Here is a 20,606-nt window from a genome sequence, read left to right as displayed (position 1 = left end):
CGTTTAGGACTTGCGAACGCCACCCTACGTGCCACAGGATCCTCCCCCCTTTGTAAGGCCAAACTATTGCAGATATTAAACTAATCCTTGTAGAACAAGGAGCAATCGTAACGGACCGGATCTACTAAATAATGATCAAGCGGGGTGCCGCCCCACACCTGGGATAGGCGTGAGGACGGCTAGATATGCAAGGGTTGCACTACGTAAGCATGCTTAAACGAAGAACAATGCTAACCCTAACACATCTAATGATAACTACGTTGCTCGCCATCAAAAGCGCTTCGAGTACGAGCAACGCATGAACAACGTGGGGCTTGTGCTGCCTAGATCGCAAGATGCGATCTAGGCAGCATGTCGCTTACCCGATAGAAACCCTCGAGACGAAGGAGTTGGCGATGCGCCGAGATTGGTTTGTTTTTGGGGTTGAACGTGAGTTGTTGTTTATTCCATAAACCCTAGGTACATATTTATAGTCCGGGGGACTTTCTAATGTGGGCATGCACTAAACCGTGCACGACTAAGATTCTATCTCTAAACTAAAATAGATCTAATATGTTACAGATACACGGGCAATTAAACCCAACAGGCCGATTCATAGAATTCTCCACGTATATTTCCTTAAGCCCATCTTGACTGCGGCCCACCGCTGACTCGGTCAAATCTTGGTGATAACACATGCCCCCCTGGTTTTGGAATTGGTAATTCCAAAATCACTCTGCTTTCCTTCGTCGGGTCATGTCGTGGCAGAACCGTCGCAGTATTCCTCATGATGATGCCTTGCCTTCTCAACTTCTCCGCGTGACCTGGCAGTTTTTTTTTTTTAGGCACCACTTCCTCGGAAGCTGCTGTGGCATTGAATTTCCACTATATCCTCCTTCGATTTAACCGCTCTGAACAGTTCTTCTTTGTATCTCCTCCGCACTAGCACTCCGAAAAAACCCTCCCAGCCACCATGTCTTCCTCCTCCTCCTGCTCCATCGGATCTTGCTAGCCAATCCTCCACGTCCCGTGAGCCGACGCCGGAGTACGACGCGGCGGCGGTCCACGCGGCCAACACCCGCCGCGCCATTGCGGCGGGGAGGAAGCGGACCACGACTTCTCCGTCCGGTCCGAGGACGACCGGTCCTTGACGGACGGGGAGAGCGACCTCCGCTTCCTCGCCGTTGGGGAAACGGAAGAGGGGAGTGACGACGACGGCTTCTCCTGCGACTTCACCTCTCCCGGGGAGGAGGAGGAGCAGGAAGAGGAGGAGGAGGACGACGACGAGGGCTCCTCCGACGAGCCGCCGGCCAAGCGGTTCTGCCCTTGGCCGGGCAATCTTAGCGACTTCGACAGCGACGAGGACGACGCTGACGAAGAAGATGAAGACAACGAGGGCCCGGTCGGCGGCCATTGGAGCGACGACGAGCCCGCCGGGAGCAGCGCCGACAATGGCGGCGACGGCGACGACGAGGGCGGTGATGGCCCATAGATAGGACCTCTAGAATAGGGCCGGTAGTAGTAGATGGGGCAGTGGAACCCCTAGTATTCCCCTTTTGAGAGCAATTAGCTCCTCATGTAAGAAATCTCCTCTTAATCAATGAAGAACTTTTCCCCCAATCTTGATTTTGCCGATTCCTTTTAATTGAGCCGATTCTCTCTTCTATTGACCTTGCCGATTCGTCCCCTTTGCCAATGCGTAATGAGCCGATCGCACCGCATCGGTCCTTTGAAATTCACCCTTCTCTTCTTCAACTGATGATTTTCTAAATCCGGTGGAAGGTGCCGGACTTTCGAAACAACCTTCGAATTTTTCCAACCAAACCAAATAATCCTTTTCGAGTACCCATCATTGTGAAGAGGGTTGCAATGAAGGATCAGCCGATGGTATCCTCATCGGTTCTTAAACGAGTATCCACTAGGTCTGTTGCCCCCGAGCCTTACTCGAGGCGAGAATGTCGAAGAGAATGCGCCACGGCCCGATCCTCTTTCTTCCTCCGACGCAGTCGATAATCCTCCGTTTCCTCTTTGACGGAAAAGGTTCGGGAACCCGGATCGGCTCGAAGCAGGCTGGAGAAGTTTCCATTGCTTTACTCCCTCGAGGCAACAGAAAGCACCACCATTGGTCTAGATTTGGTGGAGACTCGATAAACACTTGCATAATTCCACTAAAGTCGATGGCTGCGCATCGGCTGCCTCTCAATTCTAAAGTCGATGCCCTCGCATCGGCTGTAAAAATTTTTTTTTTATTTTTTGGCCGATTTTTCTTAATCGGCCCCCAATGTTTCATTGCACGTATGTTCTCACATGTTCCATCCGATTATATGCCCCCCGAGCCGATACCTGCTGGATGACTGCAGATATCGGCTTGTATGGATAGCTAGGGCTCGCACTTGTGCGTTGGCTCGCGAAAATCCGAGCTAACTCTCATATGCCGACGTAGTCACTGCCCAATAGATCGGTGCTGAACGCAAGCGAGAACATATGGTGAAAGTATTTTTGGCCGATTGCTGAAATCGGCCTCCATATTCATTGGAGAGCTGGTCGAAGGTCCTGTAATGTCCCTTCATGAACTTTTTGGGGCCGATCACAAGGATCAGCCTCTCTGGTTTGCTCATTGGTTTGATCTTGCTACTTGGTCGGGCTGGATGAAACCAACCCAACCTCCGACTTGATGCGCCTGCTGTCGTCCACCTTGTGTGCTCCGTAGAGTCGTGGAGCGCTACGCTCCGTCGGCAAGACGAGTACCATGTTTGTGCCGGCCGATGTCTCATCATCGGCTTTCCTCTGTTTAGGGCGCCACTCCATTTTCCGTGGACGACCCTCTTCATCCGGGGTTCGCTGAACCTTTGCGGCCGGATCGGGCCGTGCCTTTCTTAGCGTATGCGGGTACAACCTTTCGGCTTCCTCCGGGCCGCGCAATCGCTGAACCCTGCGCTTACGGGAACGGCCGAGTCCGTCGGGGCACCACCTTGGCCGGTGGTACTGTCTTCTTCCACTTCTCCCTCGTCTTCCGAATCTTCAAGATCTGCCCAACGAGGTGACTCGGCACGTTTGCTTTGTGGTGGGAGAGGCCCTAAGCGCTCGAACACGGACACGTTGGCTGCCTCCTTCTTTTTCTTATTGCATTACGGGCAATTGCCGATTGTGGGCAATCGGCTCATTCTGAATCCCAGCGGTGTACGAAGAAGGGGCAGTCCCAATGCCCGGCGTTGTCGTCTTGCTCCCTTGATGCTTCCGTGGCATAGCGCTCATGCTCCTCCTCATCGTGATCCTGCCGACGATATCTTACGGCTTCTCTAGCCAAACGATCTTCTCTATCAATTGTAATAGGGTCGCCGGCGTTGACCATACTGATTCACATATTTGTTGAGGAGGTGATCAGAGAGGGGTCGCTGATATCTTATATTCTTCACCTCTCCCTCTGTGACGTAGCGCTTGCCATCATGACGGAGCCGATCGCATGGGGCGGCCTCATCTGTATCCTTGCTGTGAGAGCAGCTGCCCTCATCTCTATCTTTGCCGAGTGGTTTCCGGGCCCTACCATGTTGATGCTTGAACGAGGGGCCTGGCGGCAACCTTCGGGGTAGGTGATTCCTACCATGTTAACGGCGGGGAAGGGTTGGGTGTCGACCTTCATGGCGTACTTGGTTGAAAATTAGCCGCCCCTTCTCTATCGCCGCTTGGATGTGCCGACGCCACACCGGCGGTCGTTGGTGGCATGGGAAAGCGAGTTGTGGAATTTGCGAGTACGGCTTTCCGTTTAGCTCTTTCGCCGTGGGGAACTTGAGACCTTCGGGAACCGTCAAGCTGTTTCTCCTTGAGCAGGAGGTCGAAGATTTGTTCGGTCTTGGTTACGTCAAAATCAAATCCCACGGGCGGCCACTGGTGGCTTTACCCATTTGCGAGGCCACGGGGGTTCCTCCCGAGTCCACTCGGCCACTGCTATCTCTTGGCCTCCCGCGGGCACTTCATCCTCCTCCGTATCGACCATGACTACTGCACGCTTGAACTTGTCTTGGTACGAGTCGGGGTGGCGCTGTTCATATGCCGATAGTTTCGAACCATGTGCGCCGGTGAGGGATAATCTGCTTGGGAGGCCATGTCCTTGAGCTGTGTTGCAAGGCACTGCTACTGCCAACTCGGCTTGCTTCCTTTTCGGTTATACGAACCGAATAACATCGGTTCCTAAGATTCCTGAAGCGCTGGATGTATTCTGTCACCGTTTCCCCGCGCTTCGACGTAGTTGTGCTAGATCGGCAATGCCGGACTCGGAAGCTTCGTATGGTATTGCATATGGAGCTGTTCTTCCAATTGCTTCCAAGAGCTGGATGGAGTTCGCTGGTAGAGAGGTGTACCATCCAAAAGCCGATCCCGTGAGGGACTGTGAAAAGAGCCTCACGCGTAGCTGATCCGACACCGAAGCCGGTCCTAGTTGAGCCAAATATCGGCCGACGTGCTCGATGGAGCTGGAGCCATCCGATCCACCGAATTTGGAGAAGTCGGGGAGCCGATATTTTGGTGGCAGCGGGATCATCTCGTAATCGTCGGGGTACGGCTTGGAATAGCCGACCGCCCTTCTTTTCGGCATCATGCCGAACTGGTCTCTCGGTATGGTGCCGATCCGATCCGCCGTCTCGGCCGTAGGAGTTGCACTGCGAAGATTCGCCGGGGTGGCGTACTTGGCCTGCCACGTTTGCTTTTCCAGCTACGAGCCGTGCCGCAGGAGCTGGGCTCGGGAGTTTCGTCGGTGTGGCGTATTTAGTTAGCCACGTCCGCTGCTGCCGCCGACGTTCCTCCTGTCTTCGCCGGAGTCCCCGATGTTGTGGCCTGGTTTGTGAGTGCCCGGTCACCACAATCCGGCACATACATGCATGCGTACCCATGAGGGATCTCCTTAGGCGCCTCCATTAAGAGCCGGTAGTCACTGGGGTCGCCACCAATTCCGTAGACGAGGAATGCCGGTGTAGTCGGCACTTCGGCGAGTGCTGCCAACGCAAATGGCAGCGGTGGACGGGACTGGAATGGCAATTCTCCTTGATGCGTCCCGAGAGCTGGTCCGACGGCGAGTGCCGGTGGCTCATGATCTCTGGATCACGCGCGGAGCGACACGCTCCGGCACGTTAACCAAGTTCTCGAGTGGCGGTGTAGCGAGTGAGCCACCAGGTAGTTGATCTCCGCCGCGGACCCCGGTGCGTTCCTCCGACGGGGAAGAAAGGTCTATCCCATCGAGTGCACCTTCGGTGAGAACCCCTTCCATCCGATGCCACCGAACGGGTTCTCCGAAAAGAGCCGATGAGGTCGGCTTCGAGGGTAGCCTTGATCTCATTGTATTGCTTCTTGAGGTCGTCGGGCGGATCCTCGTAGGTGAGCGGCGTGCCGTCCGCCATCTCGGATGTAGATGGCGATGTGGTTGATGTAGACGATGGTCCCACCGGGCGTGCCGGAATGTGTTGACTGCCAAAACCCACCGGCGGGCAGCGGCCTTGTCAACACCGTAGAGCCGGGGGAGCCTAGAGCTGCGGCTGGCTGAGACCCCTCCGAGCGACGGCCCGCAATGCTCTTCCGGTCACACGCGGCGTTGCGAAGTGCAAGGGCGTGCCACCTGACCTATACCCGGTCGGGAAGGTGATGAGATTGCCTCGCTTAGTTTCTGCAGGGCATACATGTAAACGTTAAATACGAGCCTCGATCGGCTCTCGGGTTATCCTGTGAATCGGCTCAAAGAGCCGATCCACCCATGATCCGTACGGGGTGTACGAATACTTGGTGGTCCTGCTTGATCAAGATGAAGCTAATGAGATCTACGACGATTTAGGGTTTTCACCACATAATCGGATCATCCTACTCCGAGTTGGGCCGGATGGCCACGCACGGTGCTCGTAAGCCGATCCTAAACAAGGCCAAAAAACCAACATGAAGTTGATCCTAGGAACATCCCGTTTAGGACTTGCGAACGCCACCCTACGTGCCACGGGATCCTCCCCCCTTTGTAAGGCCAAACTATTGCGGATATTAAACTAATCCTTGTAGAACAAGGAGCAATCGTAACGGACCAGATCTACTAAATAATGATCAAGCGGGGTGCCGCCCCACACCTGGGATAGGCGTGAGGACGGCTAGATATGCAAGGGTTGCACTACGTAAGCATGCTTAAACGAAGAACAATGCTAACCCTAACACATCTAATGATAACTACGTTGCTCGCCATCAAAAGCGCTTCGAGTACGAGCAACGCATGAACAACGTGGGGCTTGTGCTGCCTAGATCGCAAGATGCGATCTAGGCAGCATGTCGCTACCTGATAGAAACCCTCGAGACGAAGGAGTTGGCGATGCGCCGAGATTGGTTTGTTTTTGGGGTTGAACGTGAGTTGTTGTTTATTCCATAAACCCTAGGTACATATTTATAGTCCAGGGGACTTTCTAATGTGGGCATGCACTAAACCGTGCACGACTAAGATTCTATCTCTAAACTAAAATAGATCTAATATGTTACAGATACACGGGCAATTAAACCCAACAGGCCGATTCATAGAATCCTCCACGTATATTTCCTTAAGCCCATCTTGACTGCGGCCCACCGCTGACTCGGTCAAATCTTGGTGATAACACATGTGAACGTCGACTACATGACACTTCACCATTTATGGGCCTAGGGGGATGCATCTTGTATTCGTTTGCTAATTGCGGGGTTGCCGGAGTGACAGAAACCTAAACCCCCGTTGGTATATCGATGCAGGAGGGATCGCAGGATCTCAGAGTTTAAGGCTGTGGTTAGATTTATTCTTAATTACTTTCTTGTAGTTGCGGATGCTTGCAAGGGGTATAATCACAAGTGTGTATTTAGTCCTAGGAAGGGCGGTACATTAGCATAGGTTCACCCACACAACATCTATCATAACAATGAAGATTATTTAGTCGTATGTAGCGAAAGCACTAGACTAAAATCCCGTGTGTCCTCGAGAACGTTTGGTCATTATAAGTAAACAAACCGGCTTGTCCTTTGTGCTAAAAAGGATTGGGCCACTCGCTGCAATTGTTACTCTCGCATTTTACATACTCGTACTTTATTCAACTGTTACATCAAAACCCCCTGAATACTTGTCTGTGAGCATTTACAGTGAATCCTTCATCGAAACCGCTTGTCAACACCTTCTGCTCCTCGTTGGGATCGACATTCTTACTTATCGAAGATACTACGATACACCCCTATACTTGTGGGTCATCAAGACTATTTTACTGGCGCCGTTGCCGGGGAGTGAAGCGCTATTGTTAAGTGGAATTGGTAAGGAAAACCTTTACTTGTTTGTGCTGATTTTATTTCTGCTCGCTGCTATAAGTCATTATGGAGAGATCTTCTCTTCAATTTCTATTTGGGAAATCTACTACTACTGCAACGGTAGTAGATGAGGCGCCAGTGAGGAAGTGATACCATATAAAATACCTATGAAAATTATTGAACGTGTTATGGATAACCGCTATGAAGGGGATGGAACTGTCCACCCCGGTGATCATTTACTTGTTTTTGCATGAATTATGCGGGTTATTCAAATGTGCAGGTATTGCTATGGATGAAGTGAGGAAGAAATTATTCTCTTTATCGCTGTCCGGTAAGGCGGCGCATTGGTATAAATTACTTGGATAATGGGGATTCTCTTGAATGGAATGATATTGTGCCCTGGTTTTATTCTAAGTTCTATCCTCCAAGTGAAATTCACAAAGATCGGAATCGCATATATAATTTTTGGCCTCATGATGGAGAGAGTATTGCCCAAGCTTGGGGGAGATTGAAGTCTTTAATGCTCAAATGCCCCATTCATGAGCTTCCTGGTAATGTTATTATTGATAATTTCTATGCAAGACTTTCTTTTCAAGACAAGACCTTGCTTGGATACTTCTTGTTCCGGATCATTTACACGCAACAAAGAAGAGTTTAAAAGGGACCTTCTTGATCGGATCCAAGAAAATACTGAAGGTTGGGAGAACGACAAGGATAGAGAATCGGGTATAATTTATGATTATAAATGCATTGAAGCTTTTATGGATACTGATTTATTTCGTAATATGAGTGCTACATATGGTCTTGATTCCCAAGTTGTCTGTAAATCTTTATAAAGCTTTTGCCTCTCATTATGAATTGCCTAAGAAGAATTTTGATAAGTATCATGAACCATACAAAGATAAAATTGACTCATCTATTAATAAGTGTGTTGTTATTGAAGCTGGCGATCGTGTCATTCCCGAAGCTTATATTGAAAAAACTCCTTTCCCTGCTAAAATGAAAGAGTACTCTGTTATAAATAGTGCGGTTCATAAAAGTGAAAAGAAACTTCGTAGAACTCGAAGAACAAATAAAAATTGAACCTGCTGTTGCAATAGTTAAAGATCTTGTGATCGAAAATGTTGAGGATGGTCATATTATTTTCACGTGAAGATGCTTCTAATATTGTTTCACATCCTAATAAACCCAAGCAAGCTAGTGTTCCTATGCTATACGTTAAAATTGGTGATCATTGCTATTATGGATTATGTGATATTGGTGCAAGTGTTAGTGCTATTCCGTATGAGCTTTACACGGAGATTATGCACGAAATTGATTCTTATGAACTTGAAGATATTGATGTGGTTATTCAGCTGGCTAATAGAGAAACTATTTCACCAATTGGTATTGTCCGAGATGTGGAAGTTCTATGTGGTAAGATTAAATATCCTGCTGACTTTTTGGTACTTGGTTACTCGCTGCTAGTGATTATTGTCCTATCATTTTTGGTAGACCTTTTCTAAATACTTGTGGAGCTATTATAGATTGCAAGAAAGAGAAAATTTTGACTAAATTTGCTGGTGAATCTTATGAGTTTAACTTCTCTAAATTTACTAAAACTCCTTATAAAGCTGATTTGCCTAGTAATGATTTTAAAATGGAGCAGTGTGCATCTATTGTTCTTGTTCCTAACAATCCTTTGCAGCAACATTTGAGGATAGAGAGAGTGAAATTTTTAGGAAAGAAAGAGATGAACTTGAGGAGATTTTTCTTCGCCAACCTATTCTCAAGCATGATTTACCGGTGGAAGATTTGGGTACAACACCGCCACCAAAGGAAGATCCTGTTTTTGATTTAAAGCCTTTACTCGATAATCTCAAATATGCTCATATTGATGATAAGAAGATATATCCTGTTATTATTAGTTCTAAGCTTACAGAGTTTGAAGAAGAAAGATTATTGCAAATATTGAGGAAACACCGAGGAGCTATTGGCTACACTCTTGATGATTTGAAGGGGATTTCTCCATCTATTTGCCAACATGCTATTAATATGGAAGATGATGCAAAGCCTGTTGTTGAACCTCAGCGTCGTCTAATTCCGAAGATGAAGGAAGTGGTAAGGAATGAGGTATTACGACTTCTTGAAGCTGGTATTATATATCCTATTGTTGATAGTAGATGGGTTAGTCCTGTACATTGCGTTCCCAAGAAAGGAGGTATGATCTGTTGTGCCTAATGATAATGATGAGCTCATTCCTCAAAGAGTGGTTGTAGGGTATAGAATGTGCATTGATTTTCGAAAAGTTAATAAAGTTACTAAGAAAGATCATTACCCTTTACCATTTATTGATCAAATGCTAGAAAGATTGTCTAAAAATACTCATTTTTGTTTTCTCGATGGTTATTCCGGATTTTCACAAATTGCTGTTAAAGCTAAAGATCAAGAGAAAACCACCTTTACTTGTCCCTATGGAACTTATGCTTATAGACGTATGCCTTTTGGTTTATGTAATGCTCCTGCTACTTTTCAAAGATGCATGTCTGCTATTTTCATGGTTTTTGTGAAAGTATTGTAGAGGTATTCATGGATGATTTTTTCTGTTTATGGGAATTCTTTTGATAGTTGCTTGCGAAACCTTGATAAAGTTTTGCAGAGATGTGAAGAAACTAACCTTGTTCTTAATTGGGAGAAATGCCACTTTATGGTTAATGAAGGAATTGTATTGGGACATAAAATTTCGAGAGAGGTATTGAAGTTGATAGAGCTAAAGTTGAAGCAATTGAGAAGATGCCCTATCCGAGGGATGTTAAAGGTATTCGTAGTGTTCTTGGTCATGCTTGGGTTTTATAGGAGGTTTATTAAAGATTTCTCCAAGATTTCAAAGCCTCTTACTAATCTTCTTCAAAAAGATGTACCTTTTGTTTTTGATGATGATTGTAAGGAAGCTTTTGAAACTCTTAAGAAAGCCTTAACAAGCTGCTCCTATAGTTGAACCTCCCGATTGGAATTTACCATTTGAAATTATGTGTGATGCTAGTGATTTTGTCTGTAGGCGTCTGTTCTTGGACAGCGAGTAGATAAAAAACTGAATGTTATTCATTATGCTAGTAAAACTCTTGATGCTGCTCAAAGAAATTATGCTACAACTGAGAAAGAATTGTTAGCTGTAGTTTTTGCTTGTGATAAATTTAGATCTTATATTGTTGATTCAAAAGTCACTATTCATACTCGATCATGCTGCAATTAGATACCTAATGACAAAGAAAGATGCTAAGCCGAGGCTTATTAGATGGGTACTTCTTTTGCAAGAATTTGATTTACATATTGTAGATAGGAAAGGTGCTTGATAATCCCGTTGCTGATAATTTGTCTAGATTGGAAAATATTGCTTATGATCCCGTTCCTGTTAATGATAGTTTTCCAAATGAACAATTGGCTGTAATAAAGGTGAGCTCGCGAGACGAGTCCTTGGTATGCTGATTATGCTAACTTTATTGTTTCCAAGTACTTGCCTCCAACCTTTTCAGTCTCAGCAGAGGAGGAAATTCTTTTATGATTTGAGGCATTATTTCCGGGATGACCCACACTTATATAAAGAAGGAGTGGATGGTATTATGCGAAGATGTGTTCCCGAATATGAACAACAAGAGATATTGAGTAAATGTCATGGCAGGTGCTTATGGAGGACATCACGCCGGAGATAGAACCGCGCAAAAAGTTCTACAATCAGGTTTTTATTGGCCAACTCTCTTCAAGGATGCGAGAAAGTTTATTTTATCTTGTGATGAATGCCAAAGGGTTGGTAATATCTCCGGACGCAATGAAATGCCTATGAATTATACTCTTGTTATTGAACCGTTTGATTGTTGGGGATTTGACTTCATGGCACCTTTTCCCTCTTCAAAAGGTAACACTCATATACTTGTTGCTTGTTGATTATGTTACTAAATGGGTGGAAGCCATACCTACAAAAAGTGCTGATGGTGAGACCTCTTTAAAAATGCTTTTAGATATTATTTTCCCTAGATTTGGAGTGCCTAGATATATTATGACTGATGGAGGTTCTCATTTTATTCATGGAGGTTTTAGAAAAACTCTTGCTAAGTATGGTATTAATCATAGAATTGCTTCCGCTTATCATCCTCAAACTAGTGGTCAAGTAGAATTATAAAATAGAGAGATTAAATCTATCTTGCAGAAAACCGTTAATAAATCTAGAAAGAATTGGGCTAGTAAATTGAAGGATGCACTATGGGCTTATAGAACTACTTATAAAACCCCATGGGAATGTCACCTTATAAAATGGTTTACGGAAAAGCTTGTCATTTACCTTTAGAGCTAGAACACAAAGCTTATAGGGCTGTTAGAGAATTAAATAAAGATCCTAAACTTGCCGGTGATAAGAGGTTGCTACAATTAAGTTCTCTAGATGAATGGAGAAGTGAAGCTTATGAAAATGCTAAACTCTTTAAAGAAAAAGTTAAAAAATGGCATGATAGGAGGATCATCAAAAGAGAGTTTAATATTGGGGATAAAGTCCTATTGTATCGGTCTCGTCTCGGATTCTTTGCGGGGAAATTACTCTCGAAATGGGAAGGACCATATGTTGTCGAGGAGGTGTATCGCTCAGGAGCAATCAAGATTAGCTCTCTCCAAGGCAATGCTACGCAAGTGGTGAATGGACAAAGACTCAAGCATTATATCTCGGGTGATTCTTATAATGTTGATGTTGATATTATTCAAGTGGAAACACCGGAAGCTTTCATCAAAGGACAAATTGACAGTCCGCCAGAACTCGACTTTGAATAGGTAACAGGACTGGTAATGAAAAGTACGCAATTTACTTTCCGAACAATATTTTCGCTGTTTTTGGAAAATATGAGAAATTACGAGTTCGAAACGGAGTGGAAAGGACGCACGAGGGCGTGGCACCATAGGCCGGCGCGGCCTAGCCAGGGCCCGCGCCGCCCTATGGTTTGGCCGCCTCGTCGCCCCTTTCCGACTCTGGTTTGATCTGATACTTTCCTTTTGTCGAGAAATTTTTTGCTATATAATCCCCCGGACCCCTGGAGGTCCGTATATCGTGTTTTCAACGTGTTTTGTTTCGAGCTGTTTCTGCCAGGATTTGTTTTTAGTCTAGAAGCACCATGGCCTCCAACAACAAGGGCAAGGGGCTTTCAGAGGAAGAAGTGAAGGAGGTGCCATCAAGACAAGAGCAGCGAGTTGGAGGGAGCAAGCAAATCTTGGTGGGATCTGTTGACACTCGACGTTCTTTTTCTCATGACCTGCAGGGACCTTTATCACCAGCTCTTAGCCTCGACTCTTTCCCCACGATGGAAGAAGTTCTACGGGTTACCGATGAGTTTTGTGATCAATATCGGGCTCTAAGAAGAGAAGTGGAGATACTCCAGGAGGAGAATTGCCGTCTCCGAAGAATGATTGAATACCACTCGATTCGCATCACAAGGTCGTCATCGCCAACCTCAGATAACAATGAATCTCTTCGAATCTTAATGCAGAATTGTCAAGCTGAGAAACTGAAGTTGAAGGAGTTTATTAAGAAGCGCGGGAAGAATTCATCACCACCATCTCCTCAGGAGTAATTCATCATCGGTATTGGCATCCCCTTGGTTTGTTCCAAGCTTGGGGGAGTGCCGCGGTATCACATTTTCACTATATTTTACTTTTATTGTCAAGTAGTGTCATATCATGAATAGGGAAGTTATCGTATAAGATGGGTTGCGTTTGGAAGTATCTCTCCTTTAGTTGTCAATGTATCCCTTGGTGTGAGTTATCGATATGGAATATTAATGAGAAGTCTTATCATTTACATATTGCACATCTTATTTTAGTTTGCACTCTCTATGACTCATCTTGTTGTTAGTATTGGTATCACTTTGGGAGCACTGAATAAATCTATTTGGTTTTGGCAAACTTAGCATTGGTCAATAGCAACAACACTTTGAGGTTTAAATAGAAAAGAGAAATACATGTAGATGTTTCATTGTCTTTCTTGTTAGCTCATAGCTCATTATTCTGAAGTTAAAATTGTTTGTGCTTACAAGGAAGATGCATGATTGTTTCTATCATATGTATATTTGTTTGTTTCCCTCGACTCTTATGCTTGCTAATTAACCTTGCTAGCCAAAGACCTGTACTGAGAGGGAATACTTCTCGTGCATCCAAACCTTCAACCATACCTATGTTATTTGTGTCCACCATACCTACCTATTACATGGTATTTTCTGCCATTCCAAGTAAATACTTCATGTGCTACCTTTAAACAATTCAAAACTTAGTATCTCTTATTTGTGTCAATGTTTCATAGCTCATGAGGAAGTATGTGGTGTTTTATCTTTCAATCTTGTTGGGCAATTTCCACCAATGGACTAGTGGCTTCACCCGCTTATCCAATAATTTTGCAAAAAGAGTCGGCAATGGGATTCCCAGTCCCAAATTAATTAAACTAAATAGACACTCCTCCATGGTATGTGATTGATGGACGGCACCCGAAGGATTCGGTTAGCCATGGCTTGTGTAAGCAAAGGTTGGGGGAGTGTCATCATCATCATAAAGCTAAAATAAAAAGGCACTCCTTCATGGTATGAGATTGTTGGCAGGCACCCGAGGATTCGGTTAGCCATGGTTTGTGAAAGAAAGGTTGGAAGGAGTGCCACACAAAAGGAAAATATTATGGGAGCCGCTCTTAGGAGGTTGTCTGGAAAGGGGGTTAGAGTACCCGCTACCAGTCGTTGACAACAATAAACACCTCTCAAAACTTTACTTTTATTCTCTTTATATGATTTCAAAACTGAAAAAGCTCTAGCACATGATTTAATCCTCGCTTCCCTCTGCGAAGGGCCTGTCTTTTACTTTATGTTGAGTCGAGTAAACCTATTTCTCTCCATCTTAAGCAAGCATTTGAGTAGTTGTGATCAAACCATTATATTGTGATTTGCTACATCATGTCTTTTATTCTTCCTTGTTTAGTACAAGTTTTATCTCGAATGAATATAGCTTTGCAAGTTATCAATGATTATGAAGAGACCATTATGATTGAGTATGCAAGTTGTGCATTATAAACTTTAACATGAGAGCGCTGCTCAATAAGATAAATATAATCTATTAATTGTTCTCTGACCAAGAACGAAGTTTGCCATCACCAATTATGATTTCTCATGCACCTTTACTTGTGATTACCTTATACTTGTTTCAATATGAGTTATAAGAGGTTGTTTACTATAATGTCCTGTGTGAATGAATATGATGCTTCTTGTCCGTATTTTGGTTATCGACTCTTCACTCCATAAACATGTGGTCATGTCTATTGAGTTCAGTTTCGCTTGGGGACAAGCGAAGTCTAAGCTTGGGGGAGTTGATACGTCCAATTTGCATCACTATTTTATATCATAATTTGCTGTTATTCATTGATATATTTCATATTGGGACACAATACTTATGTTATTTCATCTATTTTGCATGTTTCATCATTATTGGAGGATCGAACACCGGAGCCAGGATTCTGCTGGAAAAAGCACCGTCGGAACGCAATATTTCGGAAGATCAACTGTGGAAGGAAATTATACCAAAAATCCTATTTTTCAAGATGACGAAGGAAGCCGAAGGAGGAGCCAGGAGGAGCCGGGGTGGGCCCACACCCTAGGGCGGCGCGGCCCGAGCCCCGGCCGCGCCGCCATGTGGTGTGAGGGGCCCACGACCCCTTTCGCCTCCTTTTCTTCGCCAAACCCTTCGTCCCGAAGACCTAAGCCACGGGGGTACCTCACGAAGAGTTACGGCCGCCTCGCGGGGCGGAGAACACCGGAGAGAAAAGAGCTCTCCGGCGGGCGGGAATCCGCCGGGGAAATTCCCTCCGGGAGGGGAAATCGACGCCATCGTCACCGCCATCGAGCTGGACATCATCTCCATCACCATCATCATCATCTCCACCATCATCACCGCCATCTCCTCCGCAGCACCTCGTCACCGCCGTAGCAATTTGGGTTTGATCTTGATTGTTTGATAGGGGAAACTCTCCCGGTATCCATTCATACTTGTTGTTGATGCTATTGAGTGAAACCATTGAACCAAGTTTATGTTCAGATTGTTATTCATCATCATATCACCTCTGATCATGTTCCATATGATGTCTCGTGAGTAGTTCGTTTAGTTCTTGAGGACATGGGTGAAGTCTAAATGTTAGTAGTGAACTATGGTTGAGTAATATTCAATGGTGTGATATTTAAGTTGTGGTGTTATTCTTCTAGTGGTGTCATGTGAACGTCGACTACATGACACTTCACCATTTATGGGCCTAGGGGGATGCATCTTGTATTCGTTTGCTAATTGCGGGGTTGCCGGAGTGACGAAACCTAAACCCCCATTGGTATATCGATGCGGGAGGGATCGCGGGATCTCGCAGTTTAAGGCTGTGGTTAGATTTATTCTTAATTACTTTCTTGTAGTTGCGGATGCTTGCAAGGGGTATAATCACAAGTGTGTATTTAGTCCTAGGAAGGGCGGTACATTAGCATAGGTTCACCCACACAACATCTATCATAACAATGAAGATTATTTAGCCGTATGTAGCGAAAGCACTAGACTAAAATCCCGTGTGTCCTCGAGAACGTTTGGTCATTATAAGTAAACAAACCGGCTTGTCCTTTGTGCTAAAAAGGATTGGGCCACTCGCTGCAATTGTTACTCTCGCATTTTACATACTCGTACTTTATTCAACTCGTTACATCAAAACCCCCGAATACTTGTCTGTGAGCATTTACAGTGAATCCTTCATCGAAACTGCTTGTCAACACCTTCTGCTCCTCGTTGGGATCGACATTCTTACTTATCGAAGATACTACGATACACCCCCTATACTTGTGGGTCATCAGTATACTGTACGTAGTATATGTCGTTAGAGTATATATCTGTATATTGTAGTTTCCCCATATGTTAGGGGGCTTCCTGCATATTTGCACCTGTACATGTACTATATATTGTGGCCTTTGGCCCCCTGGTAATACAACAAGTATATTGCCCTAACATGGTATCAGAGCAAAATTGATCCTCTAAATTCCTCTCGAGCGTCTCTCTGGTGTTTCTCCAGACTACTCGACTCTCGGTTTATTTGGTTGCGTTTGCTATGTCCTTCTGCCTCCTCGCGAACGCACCAAACTGACCGCTCAGTCTGTTGAGTGTGTTTTTCTTGGTAACAGTGATGAGCATAAGGGCTATCGCTGTTGGGACCCCGTTGGTCGTCGGATGCGCATCTCTCGTGACGTCACATTTGATGAGACGCGTCCCTTCTATCCTCGCCCCACCTCGGGTACTTACCCGGTGGATGATATCTCTTTTTTTTCCGGATGCACCCCCTGCTGTCCCTCCTCCCCTCCCTCCTACTTCTGATGCGCCCCCTTCGACGCCATCCTCTCGTTCGTCTAGTCCACCTAGTACTCCTCGTTCTCCGGCTTCGGCTCCTTCCGATTCTCGTCCCTTCTTCCTCTTCTTCGATGACTTGTCTTCTGCAGATGACCTTCCCCCTTCTCGGCCTGTTCGTCGGCGTCGTGCTCCGGTTCGTTACTCTCCTAGTCGGTATGGTCTCTCCGTCGTTTCCGAGCCGACTTCTTATCGGGATGCCGAGCGTCATCCCGAATGGCAGCTTGCCATGGCCGAGGAGATCGCTGCGCTTGAGCGCACCGGCACTTGGGATCTTGTTTCTCCCCCTTCTGGTGTTCGTCCCATCACGTGTAAGTGGGTCTATAAAATTAAGACTCGCTCTGATGGATCTCTTGAGCGCTATAAAGCGCGTCTTGTGGCTCGTGGTTTTCAGCAGGAGCACGACCGTGACTATGATGAGACTTTTGCCCCTGTGGCTCATATGACTACCGTGCGTACCCTTCTTGCTGTTGCCTTCGTTCGCCGCTGGTCCGTCTCCCAGCTTGATGTTCGAATGCTTTTCTTAATGGCGAGTTGAGTGAGGAGGTTTACATGCAGCCTCCTCCCGGGTATTCTGTTCCCGATGGGATGGTTTGTCGTCTTCGACGTTCTCTCTATGGTCTCAAACAGGCCCCTCGTGCCTGGTTTGAGCGCTTTGCCTCCGTGGTGACCGCTGCTGGTTTCTCTCCTAGTCTTCATGATCCAACACTTTTCGTTCACACTTCTCCTCGTGGACGCACCCTTCTCCTTCTCTATGTTGATGATATGATCATTATCGGTGATGATCCCGAGTATATTGCCTTTGTAAATGCTCGTCTTCGTGATCAGTTTCTCATGACCGATCTTGGTCCTCTTCGCTATTTTCTTGGGATTGAGGTTTCCTCCACTTCTGATGGCTTTTCTATCTCTCGAGAGAAGTACATTCGGGATCTTCTTGCTCGTGCTGCTCTTGGGGATGAGCGCACGGTTGATACTCCTATGGAGCTTAATGTTAAGCTTCGTCCTATCGATGGTGATCCTCTTCCCGATCCCACACGTTATCGTCATCTTGTTGGGAGTCTTGTTTATCTTGTCGTCACTCGTCCCGATATTTCTTATCCTGTTCATATTCTCGAGTCGGTTTGTCTCAACTCCTACCACTCGTTCACTACAGTCATCTCCTCCGTGTTCTTCGTTACCTTCGTGGCACGATCACTCGTCGCCTTTTCTTTCCTCGTTCTAGCTCTCTCCAGCTCCAGTGCTACTCGGATGCTACGTGGGCGAGTGATCCTACGGATCTTCGTTCACTTTCTGCTTACTGTGTGTTTCTTGGTGGTTCGCTTGTTGCTTGGAAGACGAAGAAACAGGTAGAGGTTTCTCGTTCGAGTGTTGAGGCTGAGCTGCGGGCTATGGCCTTGTTGATTGCTGAGGTGACCTGGTTACGGTGGTTGCTTGCAGATTTTGGGGTCTCTGTTACGACACCCGCTCCACTTTTGTCTGACAGTACAGGTGCTATCGTATTGCACGTGATCCGGTCAAGCATGAGCTGACCAAGCATATTGGTGTTGATGCTTTTTATACACGTGCTCAGGTGCAGGATGAGGTTGTTGCGGTTCATTATGTGCCTTCAGATTTGCAGTTGGCGGATTTCTTTACAAAGGCACAAACTCGAGCGCAGCATGACTTTTTACTCTTCAAACTCAGTGTTGTGGATCCACCATGAGTTTGCGGGGGGGTGTTAGAGTATATATCTGTATATTGTAGTTTCCCCATATGTTAGGGGGCTTTCTGCATATTTGCACCTGTACATGTACTATATATTGTGGCCTTTGGCCCCTGGTAATACAACAAGTATATTGCCCTAACATATATAAGGACAGAACAGAAAGTACATATCCGACATGCAAACCGTCCACCCTCTTCTGCAAGAGGCTACGCAAGTTCGTAACAAGAGCAGAAACCACCTGGTTATCTTCACACCCTTGATACCAATCATTATCATGCATGTTCATGTGTCCGGTGGACAGTTAAAATTTTCGTGTATGTTTTATACTCCTTCCATCTCATAATTAAAAGATGTTTTACATTTATCTAAATATAAATATATATCTATAAACGCTAGAATACTAGATACATCTAAATTTAAATAAATCTAAAACATTTTCTATTAAAACGGAGGGAGTGGTATTTTGGTCTTTAGACTGCACTTCATATGTCTGACCATGGGAGGAAGACACTAAGGGTCTGATTGGTTGTCGGTAGCGGTTTTCTCCATTTCTTCTCCTCGCGTGTAACTGGGTCCAACAACTACCGTACGAGTAGAAACATGAAATGGGCTAACTTTGTCACTTTCATTAGATGCTACAATTTCACTTCGGCTCAAGTGGAGAAAGGAGAGGCAGATCGATTGGTATGCTGCACGTCAAGGAGGGTTGTGGTTAACTAAACTAGTTCAATCATAATCACCTCTAATCTTCCTAACTATATATTCATCGATTCGAGATAAGGTCTACATGAAAAAGATGTGCATCGACGTTGTGATTCCATTCTCGTGATCGGTTCATCATTTCGCACATGGCCAACCATTCCGAAATTTCTTCGGGGGGTAGCTTCACCTTGCCATTTCACACTACTTTCTTGTTCAAAGTTTTTCGGTTTCGACATTCTTAAACGAGTAGATCTACAACTACATACAATGTACTATTAGGCGTAGATGTAATCGTATACCAATATCAAAATGGAAAACTATGAACACAAAAGTCATGCATGACCGTGAGATGGAGTTACTCCTCGAATGAATTTTGAAACACACGAACTGTTGCGATTTTTTTTACTAAATTCGTCCAAAAGAAGCTTCAAAGGGAATAGGAAACTACCATTCAAACACTCCACAAAACCAAAAACCATTCATGGGAATCGATTCTTAACATCAATAAGAATCTTATTTTGTTTAGCATATTTCAAACCGATCCACCATTTTATAGATCGGGGAGGATTAAAATGATGCAGATTAGTGGCAACATTACGTAAAATGCTCGTATTCTTAAAATCATGGATGACGCATCGATTTGTGCCCTTTGGCGCCACCGCTTGGTTACTATAATGTGGGATGATAGTCTCATTGATCCAGAAATAAATTCCTTAACTAAGTTGGGGATCAAGGAGGTAGCTTAAACTCATCTTTTGTAAAAGTGTGGATGTTGCATTGATGCCAAGATGGTAGTATGCTGTGTTACTAATGGGGAGGGCATTTTACATGATAATGCTTTTTTGAAATGGGGAAGTGAAGCCTCAGCCTTTGCATCAAAGGGATGCATACAACCTTTATTACTTTATTAGAAAAATACTCCAAGTTACCTTATTACAATTCACGAAGTCGATACATATATCAACCATAAAAAAGTGATAAGCAAAACATCCGCCAAACCGCACTGGCTGAATAAGTCTCGAGCGACTGTCTCCAAACGATTGTACCCAAAATCCATGTCCCGGTGGTGCTCTTCCGGATGGAGACATAACTACGTACGCGCCCAATGGATAGCAAGATGATAACCTGCAAAAAGGAATCATTTTTTGTCCTCTTAAAGATATAGTCATTTCGAACATGATAATGTGAACTGTCCTAAAGCTTGTACTCTGACGTTATTGTAGGTTTGGAAGCTTCTGTTGGAGGATCAGAAATACTGGACCTGATTATTGATTGTTGAGTCCTATGGGCCAAGCCAACTCGCATATGTGTCTTCGTTTTCTTTATTTGGATAGTTTAGCATCTTAAAAGATTTCATTTCTCTGATGGTAACCTGATAAGTTTCATGTTTTTTTTGCCCGGTCTTCATGTCAAAGTTTGTCGTTAATGTATGCATTTTTTTATTTGAAGGTGTTTCTAAAATATATAATAATTCCATGGAATGTAATAATCCATCCAATTTATTTTAATAGTCACTAATATG

This window comes from Lolium rigidum, chromosome 2, assembly GCF_022539505.1.
Source record: "Lolium rigidum isolate FL_2022 chromosome 2, APGP_CSIRO_Lrig_0.1, whole genome shotgun sequence".
NCBI lineage: Eukaryota > Viridiplantae > Streptophyta > Magnoliopsida > Poales > Poaceae > Lolium > Lolium rigidum.
Note: the sequence above shows the minus strand (reverse complement) of the source record.